Source organism: Lissotriton vulgaris, chromosome 11 (genome assembly GCF_964263255.1).
Source record: "Lissotriton vulgaris chromosome 11, aLisVul1.2, whole genome shotgun sequence".
Classification (NCBI taxonomy): Eukaryota; Metazoa; Chordata; class Amphibia; order Caudata; family Salamandridae; genus Lissotriton; species Lissotriton vulgaris.
Window position 1 is genome coordinate 662,616,639 of NC_141699.1, and position 15,089 is coordinate 662,631,727.

Consider the following 15,089-nt stretch of genomic DNA (forward strand, 5'->3'; position numbering starts at 1 on the left):
TCTAAAATTAAAAAGGTCCACGATGAGAGACTTCTTTGCCTTACAAATCAAGAATGCATATAACTCCTCAAAAACTCTTTTCAATATTGTAAAGGACTTTGTTAAGCCTCCGGCTTTGGTGCCTCAGAATTCTTCTAGCCAGGCCTTATGTAATGGTTTGTCGGTGTACTTTCAAGACAAAATTGACAACATTACGTCTTCTTTTTCTTCTGTTCTGACCCCCCCTATCTCCTGTGCCAGGGACTCTGTAAGATCGTCATTGGTGGCCTTTAAAGAGCTTACTACTGAGTCTGCACTTAATCTGTTTACCCAGTGCAAATCTGGCTCCCCTTTAGACCCGGTCCCTGCTAAGGTCATGGGTAACCTGGCTCCCCTTTTGGTCAGACCATTTCTTTCAATTTGGAACTCATCATTGCACACGGGCCAATTTCCGACTGTTTGGAAGGAGGCCATGTTAGTCCCCATTCTGAAGAAAGTGGATGCGGACCCGGCACAATTTTGCAGTTTTCGTCCCATCTCCCTTCTCCCTAAACCGGCGAAAATCCTGGAAAAGGCTGTGCAGTTACAACTGGAGGATTATTTAGAAACCAATTCACTGCTACATGATTCACAGTCGGGATTCAGAACTGGTTTTAGTACTGAGACTGCTCTTTTAGAGGTCTCTGAGACGATCCGGTAGTGTGTGGATAGGGGCGAGGAGGCCATGTTGGTCCTTCTTGACCTATCTGCCGCTTTTGATACGGTGTCCCACGAGATACTATTGGATCGTCTGAGGCAGATTGGATTGGGTGGCGCCGTTATTTCTTGGATTGGCTCCTTTCTCAAAGGACAAACTCAGAAGGTTCTTCTCAAACCTTTCGAATCAGAGGGTAAACCCCTCCTTTGTGGCGTGCCTCAGGGCTCTGCGTTGAGCCCCCTGTTTTTTAACGTGTATCTTGCCCCATTGGCTAAGGTGGTGGAGTCCTGGGGGGTCAGAGTGATCTCTTATGCTGATGATCAGCTTGTGTTTTCCTTTAGAGATCACTCTGACTCCAGCTTCACCAGTTTTCGCCATTGTCTTGGAAACATATGCTCCTGGAGGTCTTATTTTTCAATCAGAAAACTACTCTACCTGCTATTCTGTGGTGGCCGACTGTGCTCAACCCTCCTCCCACTCCTGTCCAAACAGCTCGTAATCTGGACTTTCAATTCGACAACGCTCTTTCCTGTAAAGCTCAAATTAATAAGGTTATGGCAGCTTGTTTCGGGAAACTGCGTATGATTAGAAAGATCTTTCCGTACCTTCCTTTGGATGCCCGTAGAACTGTCATCCACGCCCTGATCACGTCACATTTGGATTATGCCAACAGTCTCTATGCCGGTGCCCCCTTGTACCAAATTGAACGTCTACAGATCGTTCAGAATGCGGCGGCGAGACTGATAGGCAATATCCCCTACCGTCAGTCGGTTGCATCCTACCGTAAAAAGTTACACTGGCTTCCCATCTCCCGTCGCATTCAGTACAAGATGCTTACTCTTGCTTTTCGGGCCTTTAATGGGTCGGCCCGGGTTACTTGAGAAAGAGACTTGTACTATCCCAATCGGTCAGATCCTTGCGGTCAAACAACCTACGCCTCCTTACTGTTCCTCACTTCCGCTGCTCCAGAATGGGCGGTAGAGCATTCACTGTAATGACTGCTAAACTCTGGAACAGCCTCCCACTAAATCTTAGGTTTATTCCCTCTGAATCTCTCTTTCGTAGTAAATTGAAAAATTGGTTGTTCTCCATCTTTTAAATTTGCTTCTCTTTCCAAGTCTGCAGTCTATAGCGCCGGGACACCCCCTTTGAGGGTAGCCGTGCGCTTTACAAGCTTCATAAATAAATAAATAAATAAATAATAGACACTCATATAGCTACTCACCAACCCATGCAGCCACTTATACACAAAGTGAGACACTGATACAGATATTTATATATTTAAACATTACTCACTAATACATGTATTCAGTAAGATACACTTAATAAGTCAGTTATACCATCAATTTTACAAAAAAAACAATCGTTTAGACACTTATTTTCCCATTTATTCTTCCATCGACCTTCAGATATACATATATAAAAAATATTTATTTTTCAGAAAGACACACATTCACTGGATGATGTCATCAGTGATGTCCTTTGAGATGTCATCAGTGATGTCATAAGTGATGTCATTGACCATGTCATGAGTGATGTAATATGTGACATCATCAGTAGTGCATTGCGGGCACGCGAGCGAGTTATAGTTAGCTGAACTAACCATAATGGAGGAATTTCAATGGTTTTTTATGAGAGAAATGTCCAGCTAACTATACCATGGGTGAAACCTATGGTTTTTTCAGTATATATATATATATTCACTGAAAAAACCACAGGTTTCACACCAGTTATAGTTAGGAATTAGCATTTAAAAAACCTTTGAAATTCACTGAAAAAACCATAGGTTTCACACCAGTTATAGTTAGGAATTAGCATTTAAAAAACCTATTAAATTCACTGACAAAACCAGTTATAGTTAGCTGGAAATTTTACTGATATAAAACCAATGAAATTCCACGTTATAGTTAGTTGGACTCACTATAACTTGCGCGTGCAATGCACTGCTGATGACGTCACATATTACATCACTCATGACATGGTCAGTGACATCACTCATGACATCACTGATGACACCATCCAGTGAATATGTGTCTTTCTGAAAAATAAATATTAGTGAGTAATGTTAAAATATTTAAATATATATATTATTGTTTCACTTTGTGTATAAGTGGCTACATGTGTTGGTAAGTAGCTACATGCGTATGTATATGGGTTATTAGATGTTTCTCTTAGTATCAGTATGAGTGTCTATATGGTTTGGTGGGGGTATTACTTAGCACATAGATGCATGAGTGACTGACTCGCTGTTTGTATGTGTTTTGAAGACAGCATATGTGCAGGACTGTATGGATGGATGAGTGTGTATATGTGTTTGTTAGTGAGTGAATGACTGTCTCACTAGTGTCTTTATCAGTAACTACATATGTTTTAATCTGGTATATGTGAATATTGATGTATATAAGTGAGTATATGTGAGAGTAAGAGATTGTAAGAGTTCATGTTTAAATAAGTATGTGTTTCTATAAGTGATTGTTTAAGAGAATAAATATGTGTAATTTTCAATACAAGTAAGGTGGAAGTGTGTGTATAACTCTATATTCAAATAAATGGATGTTCAATAGTTTATTTGCACGTGTAAGTATGTGTGTGAGTAACTTTTGGATGACTGTCGGTGTGTAACAGGATGTATAGGTGTATCACTTCATATGATGAGTGAGTATATGTATGAGTGACTATATAGAACTGTTGGTGAATGACTGGATGTGCATATAGATGGTGGAATTACTGAATTGCTTGTTGTAACTGATATGGGTATCTCCATTTTTTTTTAAATTTCAGTTTCTATTTTTGAATATGTGTTTCAAGGGTTACATTACAGTGAAAGGAGGTCTGTCACTATGTCACAAGGATGGTGTCATCAGTGATGTCATGAGTGATGTCACTGACCATGTCATGAGTGATGTAATATGTGACGTCATCAGCAGTGCATTGCACGCGCAAGTTATAGTGAGTCCAACTAACTATAACGTGGAATTTCATTGGTTTTATATCAGTAAAATTTCCAGCTAACTATAACTGGTTTTGTCAGTGAATTTAATAGGTTTTTTAAATGCTAATTCCTAACTATAACTGGTGTGAAACCTATGGTTTTTTCAGTGAATTTCAAAGGTTTTTTAAATGCTAATTCCTAACTATAACTGGTGTGAAACCTGTGGTTTTTTCAGTGAATTTCAAAGGTTTTTTTAATGCTAATTCCTAACTATATAAGACCTGAAAGCCCACCAGGAATCTCCAGTATGCGCCAGGGGACTGCATTGCAGAGAGGTGTAATGAAGCCACAACCCTTTTTACACCTCTCTGCAACGCAGCCCCCGTGCATGTTTGAAGAGGGGAAACTAATTCCCCTTGCATACTGGGGGCCCCTGGGGGCCAATTAGCCCACCTGGAACCTCCAGTATGCGCCTGGGGCTGCATTGCAGAGGTGTAATGAGACTATGCCCCTTGTTACACCTCTCTGCAACGCAGCCCACTGCCGCGTTTGCAGAGGGGGAACTAATTCCCCTTGCATACTGGGGGTCCCTGGGGTCAACTAGTCCACCAGGAGCCTCCAGTATGCGCGAGGGAGCTGCATTGCAGAGAAGTGTAATGAGGCCACACCCTTGTTACACCTCTCTGCAATGCAGGCCACTGGCGCCTTTGCAGAGGGGGGACTAATTCCCCTTGCATACTGGGGGTCCCTGGATCATATCTGCCCAAACACCGATATTCCGAACGATTGTAAATGACTTTTCTTGAGAAACATTTGGATTTGGATTATCATGTCCTATACTTTGGAATTTTTGAAAGACTGACTTTGAGGATGCTATAAATTACTCAAGTCTGCCCGAATTGTGTGGGTAAAATTGATACCTAGTCACTTTTAATAAGAATATACTTATGTCTCGTCTAACATTTGGAAGAAATATCTAGTTATATGACAACGGGATACCGACATAACTTGAAGGAAATAAGAACGCCCTGAAGAAGTTCTGTTGTACAGAACGAAACGTTTCGGCTGGCTGTGGTACATAAACTTAAGGAAAATAAAAGCATTTGAATATACACCAAGATTCAGCGCTTCAATAAGTACTCTAAGTGATATGATTTGATTGGACTCATTGTGAAAGTGGTGCTGTGCCAAACTTTGGAATATTCTCCACTACTCTCTACTACTTACTCTCTCCCACTCTCTACTACTCACTCTCTACTGCTCTCTACTACTCACTCTACTACTTACTCTCTACTACTCTCTACTACTCAGTCTCTACTACTCACTCTCTACTACTCTCTACTACTCACTCTACTATTCACTCTACTACTCTCTACTACTCACTCTGCTACTCTCTCTACTGCTCTCTACTACTCTCTACTACTCACTCTCTACTCTCTATTACTCACTCTCTACTCTCTACCTCTCTACCTCTACACCTCTACCTCTCTACCTCTCTCTACACGCACACATATAGACATATATGCATATATATATGTGCATATGCATTTATATATATGTATGTGTATATATAAAAAAAACAACGAAACATTTTTTTTTCTAATCAGCTACTTTTAAAACTGTCATTCTTTTTCCCCATGGTACACTCCCCGGTACGCTTACCGGTGCGCGTACCGGGCGCTCACCCCGCGAAAATCAAAAATTTTTTTTTTTTTTTTTTGCCCCGTGGGGCCCTTTTATGGCCCCCACATCAAACCTAGGGGGTCAAGGGGGGTCTACTCTGCCCCCATTATGGTCATTTCCCCCTTTGTTTTGGCCACCTCTTGTGTCTCGATCCTACCGAGACACAAGATGGCGGCCGCTCCGGACTGTTTAGAATGTTTACAGACACCCCAGAGCCAATCAGCTTTCTCCGCGCAAGTCGCGTGACACGCCCGGTGCGCGTACCGGGCGCTCACCCCGCGAAAATCAAAATTTTTTTTTATTTTTTTTTTGCCCCGTGGGGCCCTTTTATGGCCCCCACATCAAACCTAGGGGGTCAAGGGGGGTCTACTCTGCCCCCTTATGGTCATTTCCCCCTTTGTTTTGGCCACCTCTTGTGTCTCGATCCTACCGAGACACAAGATGGCGGCCGCTCCGGACTGTTTAGAATGTTTACAGACACCCCAGAGCCAATCAGCTTTCTCCGCGCAAGTCGCGTGACGCGCCCGGTGCGCGTACCGGTGCGCTTACCGGAGCGCTGCTATAGATATATATATTTTTTTGAACCTTAATTACTCAAAATCCACTGGAGCACATATCTTGAGACATAGCAAAGGCACATCGGGCTACCAGTCCCTACAATTTTGCCAAGTTTGGTGGAAATCCATTCAGCCGTTCGGGCTAAAAGTGAAATCGACCGCCCTATGGAAATTAACATGGGGAAAACGCGTTTTGGGACCCCCCTTTTATCTCGGCCCCCGCTTGACGAATCCCCCCCAAACTTTCAGGGAAGGACCGGACCGCCATGAGACCATTTTCCTGAAAATTTCAGGCAGATTCGTCAACCGGCGCCAAAGTTATTCAAAATAGAATGTTGAGATTTAACATTGAAAATTATCCTAACTATAACTACCTACTGGCGACCGCCAGTAGGTAATATATATATATATATATATATATATATATATATATATATATATATATATATATGTATATATATATATATATGTATATATATATATATATATATATATATATATATATATATATATATATATATATATATATATATATATATATATATATATATATATATATATATATATATATATATATATATATATATATATATATATATATATATATATATATATATCGAAGCTCCACAATCCTCAAAATGCCCAGCCGGGTCAAAGGAAGAAAGAAGCACTCGCAAGCACGGCACAGCTCGTATTCACAGGGCAAGTTTATTCAGGACAGACGCGTTTCGGGAGAGCCCTCCCTTTCTCAATGTTTTCGTCTCACAAGACGAGCGCAGCGCCATTATGAATGTTTACAAACATATAAAGAAACAAACAAAGGACTGATGCTTTTTTGCAGCAAGGGGCGCCATCTTAGAGTGTCTCAATATCACAATTATAATACTGTTTTGCTAATAGTAACACCACAAACAACAATAATGCCGTGTATCGGCTAACCTCCTGTCAACAAAAAACCCAATACTAATCTTATAAAGTATATCACAAGGTTAAGACAGTGGTATAATGTTGAAACCTAACCAACCTACGACATGAACACCGTATATATAAAGTGCACAGGTCGGAAAAATCTTGCCGTGGATCGGCAATTGCAGCCCCTGTATGGACTGCAAAACATACAATGTGGTTACCTATTTAAGCATATCCTTCAGTATAATTTCAGTGGTGATGAAAGCATCCATCACACATCAGAAACAAAAAGCAAAAACAAAAACATACAAAACAACTCCAAAAATATATATATATATTACCTACTGGCGGTCGCCAGTAGGTATATATAGTTAGGATTTTTTCCCTATGGGATTTCTGAAAATTCTATGCCTAATAACTTTTGCGTTTGTGGACGGAATTGGCTGAAATTTTCAGGAAAATGGCACATTTTGTTTCTGAGCAGCCCTTGAAAATTTGGGGGGGTTTTGTGGAGGGGGGGCCGAGAAAAAAGGGGGGTCCCAAAACGCCTTTTTCCCATGTTAATTTCCATAGGGCGGTTGGACTCACTTTTAGCCCGAACGGCTGAATGGATTTTCACGAAACTTGGCAAAATTGTAGGGACTGTTAGCCCGATGTGCCTTTGCTAGGTCTCAATATATGTGCTTCAGTGGATTTTGAGAAATTAACGTTTAAATCAAGATATATATCTGTAACAGCGCTCCGGGCAGCGATCCGGTTAGCGAACCTTTCGCGTATCGGAACTTTGCGATGCGAAGCTGATTGGCCCTCCGGTGTCTGTCAACATTCTAAACAGTCCGGAGCGGCCGCCATCTTGTCTCTCGGTAGGATCGAGAGACAAGCGGAGGCCAAAACAAAGGGGGAAATTACCATAAGGGGGCATAGTAGATCCTCGTTGACCCCCTAGGTTTTATGTGGAGGTTTTAAAAGGGCCTAGGAGGGTCCAAAAAAAAAAAAAAAAAATTTTTTTTTTGCGTGGTAAGCGCCAATTCGCGAACCGGAAAGCGTTCTGGGCAGCGAACTTTATGGATAAAAGAATGAAAGACTTTTCTAATACTGTATGTTAATTGTTTGTTGTTTTTCTTGTTTTTTTTTGTTTTCTTTTTTTTAAAGTGTTTTTTTTATTTTGATTCTTTTTCATAATTTATTAAACTTTCTAACATTTCAGTGTCTGAAATGTCATTATTTTCTTGAAATATTGTTTGCAATCTGTGAGGTTGCAAAATGTCCTCATTTGCAAGGAGGACATCTACTGCTTGGACACATTGCAGCAGTTCATTATCCAAGCTTTCATCCATAAATTCCATGTCAATTTGTTCAATTAATTCCTGGCTGCTCTCTTGCAGGTCCATCTCAAAATAAACTTGCTGCTCGCCTTCCATTTTGCCTGAAATTTGGATTAAAAAAATATATATTAGTAGAGATAGGGCACTGTTGGGATTAATTTTAGATAGGCAGTTTTTATCAGTGAATTTATCTTTTGGCAGTGTATAGTATGAGAGTGGAAATAGGACTATAAAAAAGTGTATGTGATTTAACCAAGACAAGCCTTACTCCATTCATAACTATAACAGAGAAGTCTATCTAAATACATTACTACTACAGAGGGATAGTGTATATCTAGCAGAAAAAGTCTACTATATTAAGTTATAGTGCACAATATATTAAATTATAACTTACCTTCACAAAGAAGTTGAAGTTTTTTGAAGCTATTGAAATAGGAGGTACAACAAGAAGTAGTAGTCAAAATGGCTGTGTTTCCTTCTCTCCCTTTATATATATACAGGTATATAACCAATCAAATGTCAGGTAATAAAAGTAGAAAATGAAAGTAACATTTTCATTGGTTGTCAATTCCAACAATTCAGATGTGTTTTGTGAAGTAATTTACCTCACGGTACTTGGAGAGGTCTACAGGCTAAATGGCTAAATGAAATTTCAATGAAATTTGTGAGAATGGAAGGGATTGTTATGTAGTATGAGCTAATCTATATTTGGTGAGAGTGTCTCTAGTCGTTTTTCTATAAATTACTTTCCCACCTTTTTTTTTGGACCGCTTTCCGGGAAGCGGCCCGGTTCGCGAACCTTAAGCGTCACGGGAGTCCACCATTTTGTGTTTCGGTCGCATTAAGATACAAGATGGAGGGCAAATAATGTTTAGAATGGGTAGAAGGGGTCATGGTAGACTTATCTTGACCCTCTAGGTTTTCTGAGGGTGGCTGAGGAGGCTTATATGTGCGGAAAAAAACATTTTTTTTAAAAATTCTGCGAGGTTAGCTTTCGGTTCGCGAACCGGGTAGCGCCCCGGGGAGCGAATTTTGTGGAAAATTAATGAAAAAAGTTAGAAAAAAATAATAATTGTGAGTGATCAGATGAAGGGTAGCTCTGAGAAGAGCTTTTGGGTTTATGGTACATTTAGGTACTTATAAGTAGGTACCAATGCACAGTCTTAAATTCAGAATGAAAATTCTGTTGCCCTCATCTGAGAAGTGAACTCCATCTCCTCTGTAGATATCTTGCATGTAGTAACGCAAGTTATTGTTGTACAGAGAGCCCATTCCATGGTCTCTCATGAAAGCTGAAACAGATTTGTTTACATGCTTCCTCGCTTTCTCAATTTGTGGACAAAATTGGTTGGACCACTTCCATTTCTGTCTTTGGCATATATTGGAATATACCAAGGCAGTTTGAGGAAAAAGTGCCATTAATTGCTCAAAGGTGTCCTTTAAAAGCATTTCCAGACCTACCCCTGTCAAAGTGCCCAAATCATTACCTCCACAGTGCACTATTAACAGGTCAGGTTTTGGCAAATGCATAAAGGTTTTCACCAATGGTATCAATTGGTGACATTTTAATCCTCTTTGGCCCAACCACTTAATTTCCACATCTTGTAAATTGAGGTTAGGTAAATTTCTGTTCTCAGCATACCTTTGAGCCCAGTGGATGTAACTATGTCCAACAATCCAGACCTTAAACATGGTGGGAGAAGGTTGTTCTGCAGTCAGATGAAGTGTGGTAATGAAAGGGCAGTTGAAACAGTAGGAGTTTCTAAAGAAAAAAAACTGTGGATTTACAATGCTAATGATTCATTAGCAGTGATTGGTGCATTTCCATTTCTGAAAACAGAAAGTTAGGGTGCATGGATGTGTTCTTTGAAACATGTAATTTGAATGGTCAAGGAAGAAACATTTAATGAAAGATTGCTCTGGATACGCAGGTGCACTGAGAGTTCAGAGTTCAATTGAAACATTGTTGTGTGAATTTGCAAACATGAGAGGTCTTCCAGGAGGTGGTTGCTATGGAAACAAGGCAGAGAGGGCAGAGGGGGGAAGGGTTTTGATTTGAAAAAAGTGAGGGAAGAGGTATGATTGGCTAATATGAGAGATATGTGAAATGAATATCTGTATTTCTGTGCTTTCAATAGCTGCAGCCTTTGGAGTGCATCCTTTTTCTTCTGCTGAAGACAATTTGGTGTATTTCTGAGACTGTTTTCAAAACTCAAAAAATATTTGCTAAGGTGAGAAAAGATTTATTTAATTTAGATAGAGAATAGTATGATTTAAGGAGAAAATGATGAAGAAAGCTGTGTTTTTAAAATGTGGTTTTGTCTCTAGTGATATACTAATAGAATTAGTTTCATAGAGAAATTGTAATTGCATATTTGGTGTAACATTCTGGCATGCAGTAACACAAGTTATTGTGGTACATGGAGCCCATTCCATGGTCTGTTATGTAAGCTGAAACAGATATGTTGTTTTTAAAAACGATTTAAGAAATCAATTACATTTCTGGATATGTACTGCTAGAGCTTCATAGGTTGTTTTGAGCCATATTTATAAGGTATTTGAGTGTCTAAGATGTTATGTTTTCCTTTTAAAATGTAAAGTGTTCCTCATGGGGCAAGTGTCTTGTAAATACGCTCCCATTTGTGCTTGGCAAATTTAGATTTTGATTATGGGAGTTACCTAGCCATGTTAATAGTGTCCCAAAAATGGTGCTAGGGCATTCCAGAAAACACTTTCATGTGTCTCAAGGACATTTTTAGTCATTTCTTCATGAATGCAGGTATACAATTGATTTATATGCTGTGTTTAAAAACGAATTTTGAAATCAATTAAATTTCAGGATATGTACTGTTAGAGCTTCATAGGTTGTTTGGGGTCATATTTAGAAGGCATTTTAGTGTCTTTGATGTTATTTTTCCGTTTTTAAATGGAAAGCGTTCCTCATGGGGCCCTGAGCAGTTCTTAGCCATGTTATTTAATAGGAAGTGGATAACATGGCTAAGAGCATTTGCTGGAAAATGCATGAATATCGCTGACTTTTCTGCGATATTCATGCATTGCGGCCTTTTTTTTTCGCATTTGCGAGCAGTTCTTAGCCATGTTATCCAATGGGAGGTGGATAACATGGCTAAGAGCATTTGCTGGATAATGCATGAATATCGTTGACTTTTCAGCGATATTCATGCATTGCGGCTGTTTTTAATCGCATTTGTGATAAACAATTACATTTCTTGATATGTACTTTTAGAGCTTCATAGGTTGTTTGGGGTCATATTTAGAAGGCATTTTAGTGTCTTTGATGTTATGTTTACCTTTTTAAATGGAAAGCGTTCCTCTTGGGGCAAGTGTCTTGTAAATACGCTCCCACTTGCGCTTGGCAAATTTAGATTTTGATTATGGGAGTTACCTAGCCATGTTAATAGTGTCCCAAAAATTGGGTTAGGGCATTCCAGAAAACACTTTCATGTGTCTCAAGGACATTTTTAGTCATTTCTTCATGAATGCAGGTATACAATTGATTTATATGCTGTGTTTAAAAACGAATTTTGAAATCAATTAAATTTCAGGATATGTACTGTTAGAGCTTCATAGGTTGTTTGGGGTCATATTTAGAAGGCATTTTAGTGTCTTTGATGTTATTTTTCCCTTTTTAAATGGAAAGCGTTCCTCATGGGGCCCTGAGCAGTTCTTAGCCATGTTATTTAATAGGAAGTGGATAACATGGCTAAGAGCATTTGCTGGAAAATGCATGAATATCGCTGACTTTTCTGCGATATTCATGCATTGCGGCCGTTTTTTTTCGCATTTGCGAGCAGTTCTTAGCCATGTTATCCAATGGGAGGTGGATAACATGGCTAAGAGCATTTGCTGGATAATGCATGAATATCGTTGACTTTTCAGCGATATTCATGCATTGCGGCTGTTTTTAATCGCATTTGTGATAAACAATTACATTTCTTGATATGTACTTTTAGAGCTTCATAGGTTGTTTGGGGTCATATTTAGAAGGCATTTTAGTGTCTTTGATGTTATGTTTACCTTTTTAAATGGAAAGCGTTCCTCTTGGGGCAAGTGTCTTGTAAATACGCTCCCACTTGCGCTTGGCAAATTTAGATTTTGATTATGGGAGTTACCTAGCCATGTTAATAGTGTCTCAAAAATGGTGCTAGGGCATTCCAGAAAACACTTTCATGTGTCTCAAGGACATTTTTAGTCATTTCTTCTTGAATGCAGGTATACAATTGATTTATATGCTGTGTTTAAAAACGAATTTTGAAATCAATTAAATTTCAGGATATGTACTGTTAGAGCTTCATAGGTTGTTTGGGGTCATATTTAGAAGGCATTTTAGTGTCTTTGATGTTATTTTTCCCTTTTTAAATGGAAAGCGTTCCTCATGGGGCCCTGAGCAGTTCTTAGCCATGTTATTTAATAGGAAGTGGATAACATGGCTAAGAGCATTTGCTGGAAAATGCATGAATATCGCTGATTTTTCAGCGATATTCATGCATTGCGGCCGTTTTTTTTCACATTTGCAAGCACTTCTTAGCCATGTTATCCAATGGGAGGTGGATAACATGGCTAAGAGCATTTGCTTCAAAGGTTGTTTGGGGTTATACACCATTTTTGGGAAATTATTAACATGCCTATCTAACTCCCATAATCAAAATCTAAATTTGCCAACCGCAGGTGGGAGCGTATTTACAATAAATTTGCACCATGAAGAACGTAAAATAGCATACTAGACACTCAAATGCCTTATAAATATGACCCAAAACATCTTATGAAGCACTAGTAGTGCATATTTCCAGAAATGTATTGGTTTTCATTTAATGATTTACTTCATTGGTAGGCCTTCACATGTTTTTTTACCTTGGTTTTTTTCAGTGAAAATGTTATCTGCAACCATGTGTTGGCCTCACCTCAAATAAACAAAACAGGTGATGGACTGAATGTGGATCAATGACACACATTCACCCCAGTCTAAAGATCTGGGCCTAAACAAATCTTTCGATAGGCTACATCTTATCGTCATCCTGAATTAATGATTTAAAATATTAGGGAGTGATTTATGAGTGTTGTATGCCTGTTTTGTACCATTGAGTGTCATTTTTGTGATGCAGTGCTGGTGGAAAACATTTGCTATGTTAAATAATTAGTACGGCATTAAGTTTTAGATGACTGTTATTTATTTACTGTTTGGTAATAGTGGTTAATAACATTTTATATTATATTTTTCCACAGATTCAACTGCAGATTCTTTCATAGTTTGGAAAATGCCTACAAAAAGTAGAATAAGAAAGGCTAGAAAACGTCAAAGACAGCAGGATGATGTTTTATTGCAGCAGTCCTCTTCTCCAAATACTTGTCAAAACAGCAAGAAAGGTCCGGGTAAGAGCACGAAATCATTCTTAAGAAATATTTGTAGTAAAAAAAGTTTTGCTCAAAAAAATGTTTCAGTTCACAAAAAGAAAAGTAATTTAAATGGAAAGGAGAGACCCATCACAAATGTTACTGGTAGAGGAAGAGATAACTCTGTGCATGATAGTAGAAGGAAACAACAGTTTAGGGACATTCGAAATCGAATGTTCCGTAATAGGATATTAGTTAATTTATTGAAAAATATTAAAAAGAAAGGCCAACAGGAAGCGGCATTTTATAAGAAGAAAAATGTAGAGAAAATTATTGATCATGCTTTTGAAATTAAGCGAAAGTTGTTTATTTTGGTAATCAATAGAATTAGGAAACTAAGCAAGGTAATTTCTGATTTCAAAACAAAAAGTAGATGGAAGAGAGTAGTAAATCGTACTAACTTTTGTGAAGTTTTTTCCGGAGAATGGATGCATAGTTCAAGTTCTGAGGCATTTTTTAATGAGGAGACTTATTTTCAGGATAATGATTTGGTGCATGCAGTTGACATCAGTGGTCGAGCTTATGAAGTGAAGGATGGTTGTCCAGTTGAAAAAGAACAACTTGTGACAACAGAGACAGAAGAGGCGCTAAGTGATGAGGTTTTAGGAAGACGTCCTAAGGGTCCTGTGTACATTTGGAAGTGTAGTTCTATTTGCAGTGTGCGAAAGGTTTCCATCAATTTGCTTTGTGATTTTATACGGACATTTAATAAGAAAAGTTTGAAGCAGAAAATGAAGTTGTTGCAAGATTTAGATCCTTGCAGAGTGAGACAAATGACAGGTTTGCGTGGTCATTCACTGGCTTGTCTTTCCAGGAGAGTATGCCAGAGTGTTTTTCATCATTTCAGGATGCTAGCAGTGCATCATAATAAAGTGAGAAAATTAGTGAGAATGTTGTATTATGCTAAGAGTCCAGCAATTATGCTTAAACAATTATGTGCTGCTCTTTTGCATGGTTCTGAAATAGATGTGAAGAATATTTGTGAAGAAATTGAGTTTTGTTACTTTGGTAGTAAAGATGAGAATGTTCAAATTGACCCTGAAGTAGAGGGTAATGTGGAAGATAATGTACAGGTTTCCAGTACAGATAATTTTCAGAAGGAAATTGCCACGTTTCAGATGAAATCAAGTGAGAGGCCTAATTTCACTTGTGTATGTTGTCGACGCACTTATTATAAGAATCAGACTAAGGTAGTGGATTTATATGCAAAAAGTGAAAGGGAAAATAATAGTGAATGGAAGGATTTTGCCACATACTTGATGGTAGAAAATTATTTTGATTTGGGATCGGATCAACGTGTGTGTACTTATTGTTGTAATAAATTAAACCAAAACCAGATGCCTGCTAGGGCAGTTCATAATAATCTGGAATTGGTTGAGATTCCTTCTGAATTGAAGGATTTAAATACTTATGAATCTATTTTGATTCAAAGTATCCATCCCTTTCAGGCTATTGTAAGAATGGAGCCAAAGACAGGGAAGTTGCCTCCAGCAGATTTACAGAGAGGATTAAAGTGAAGAGTTGTTTATTTGCCTCTAGATTTGAACAAAAACATTAACACAATTGGAATAGAAAAAGTGGAAGAGGAACCTCTG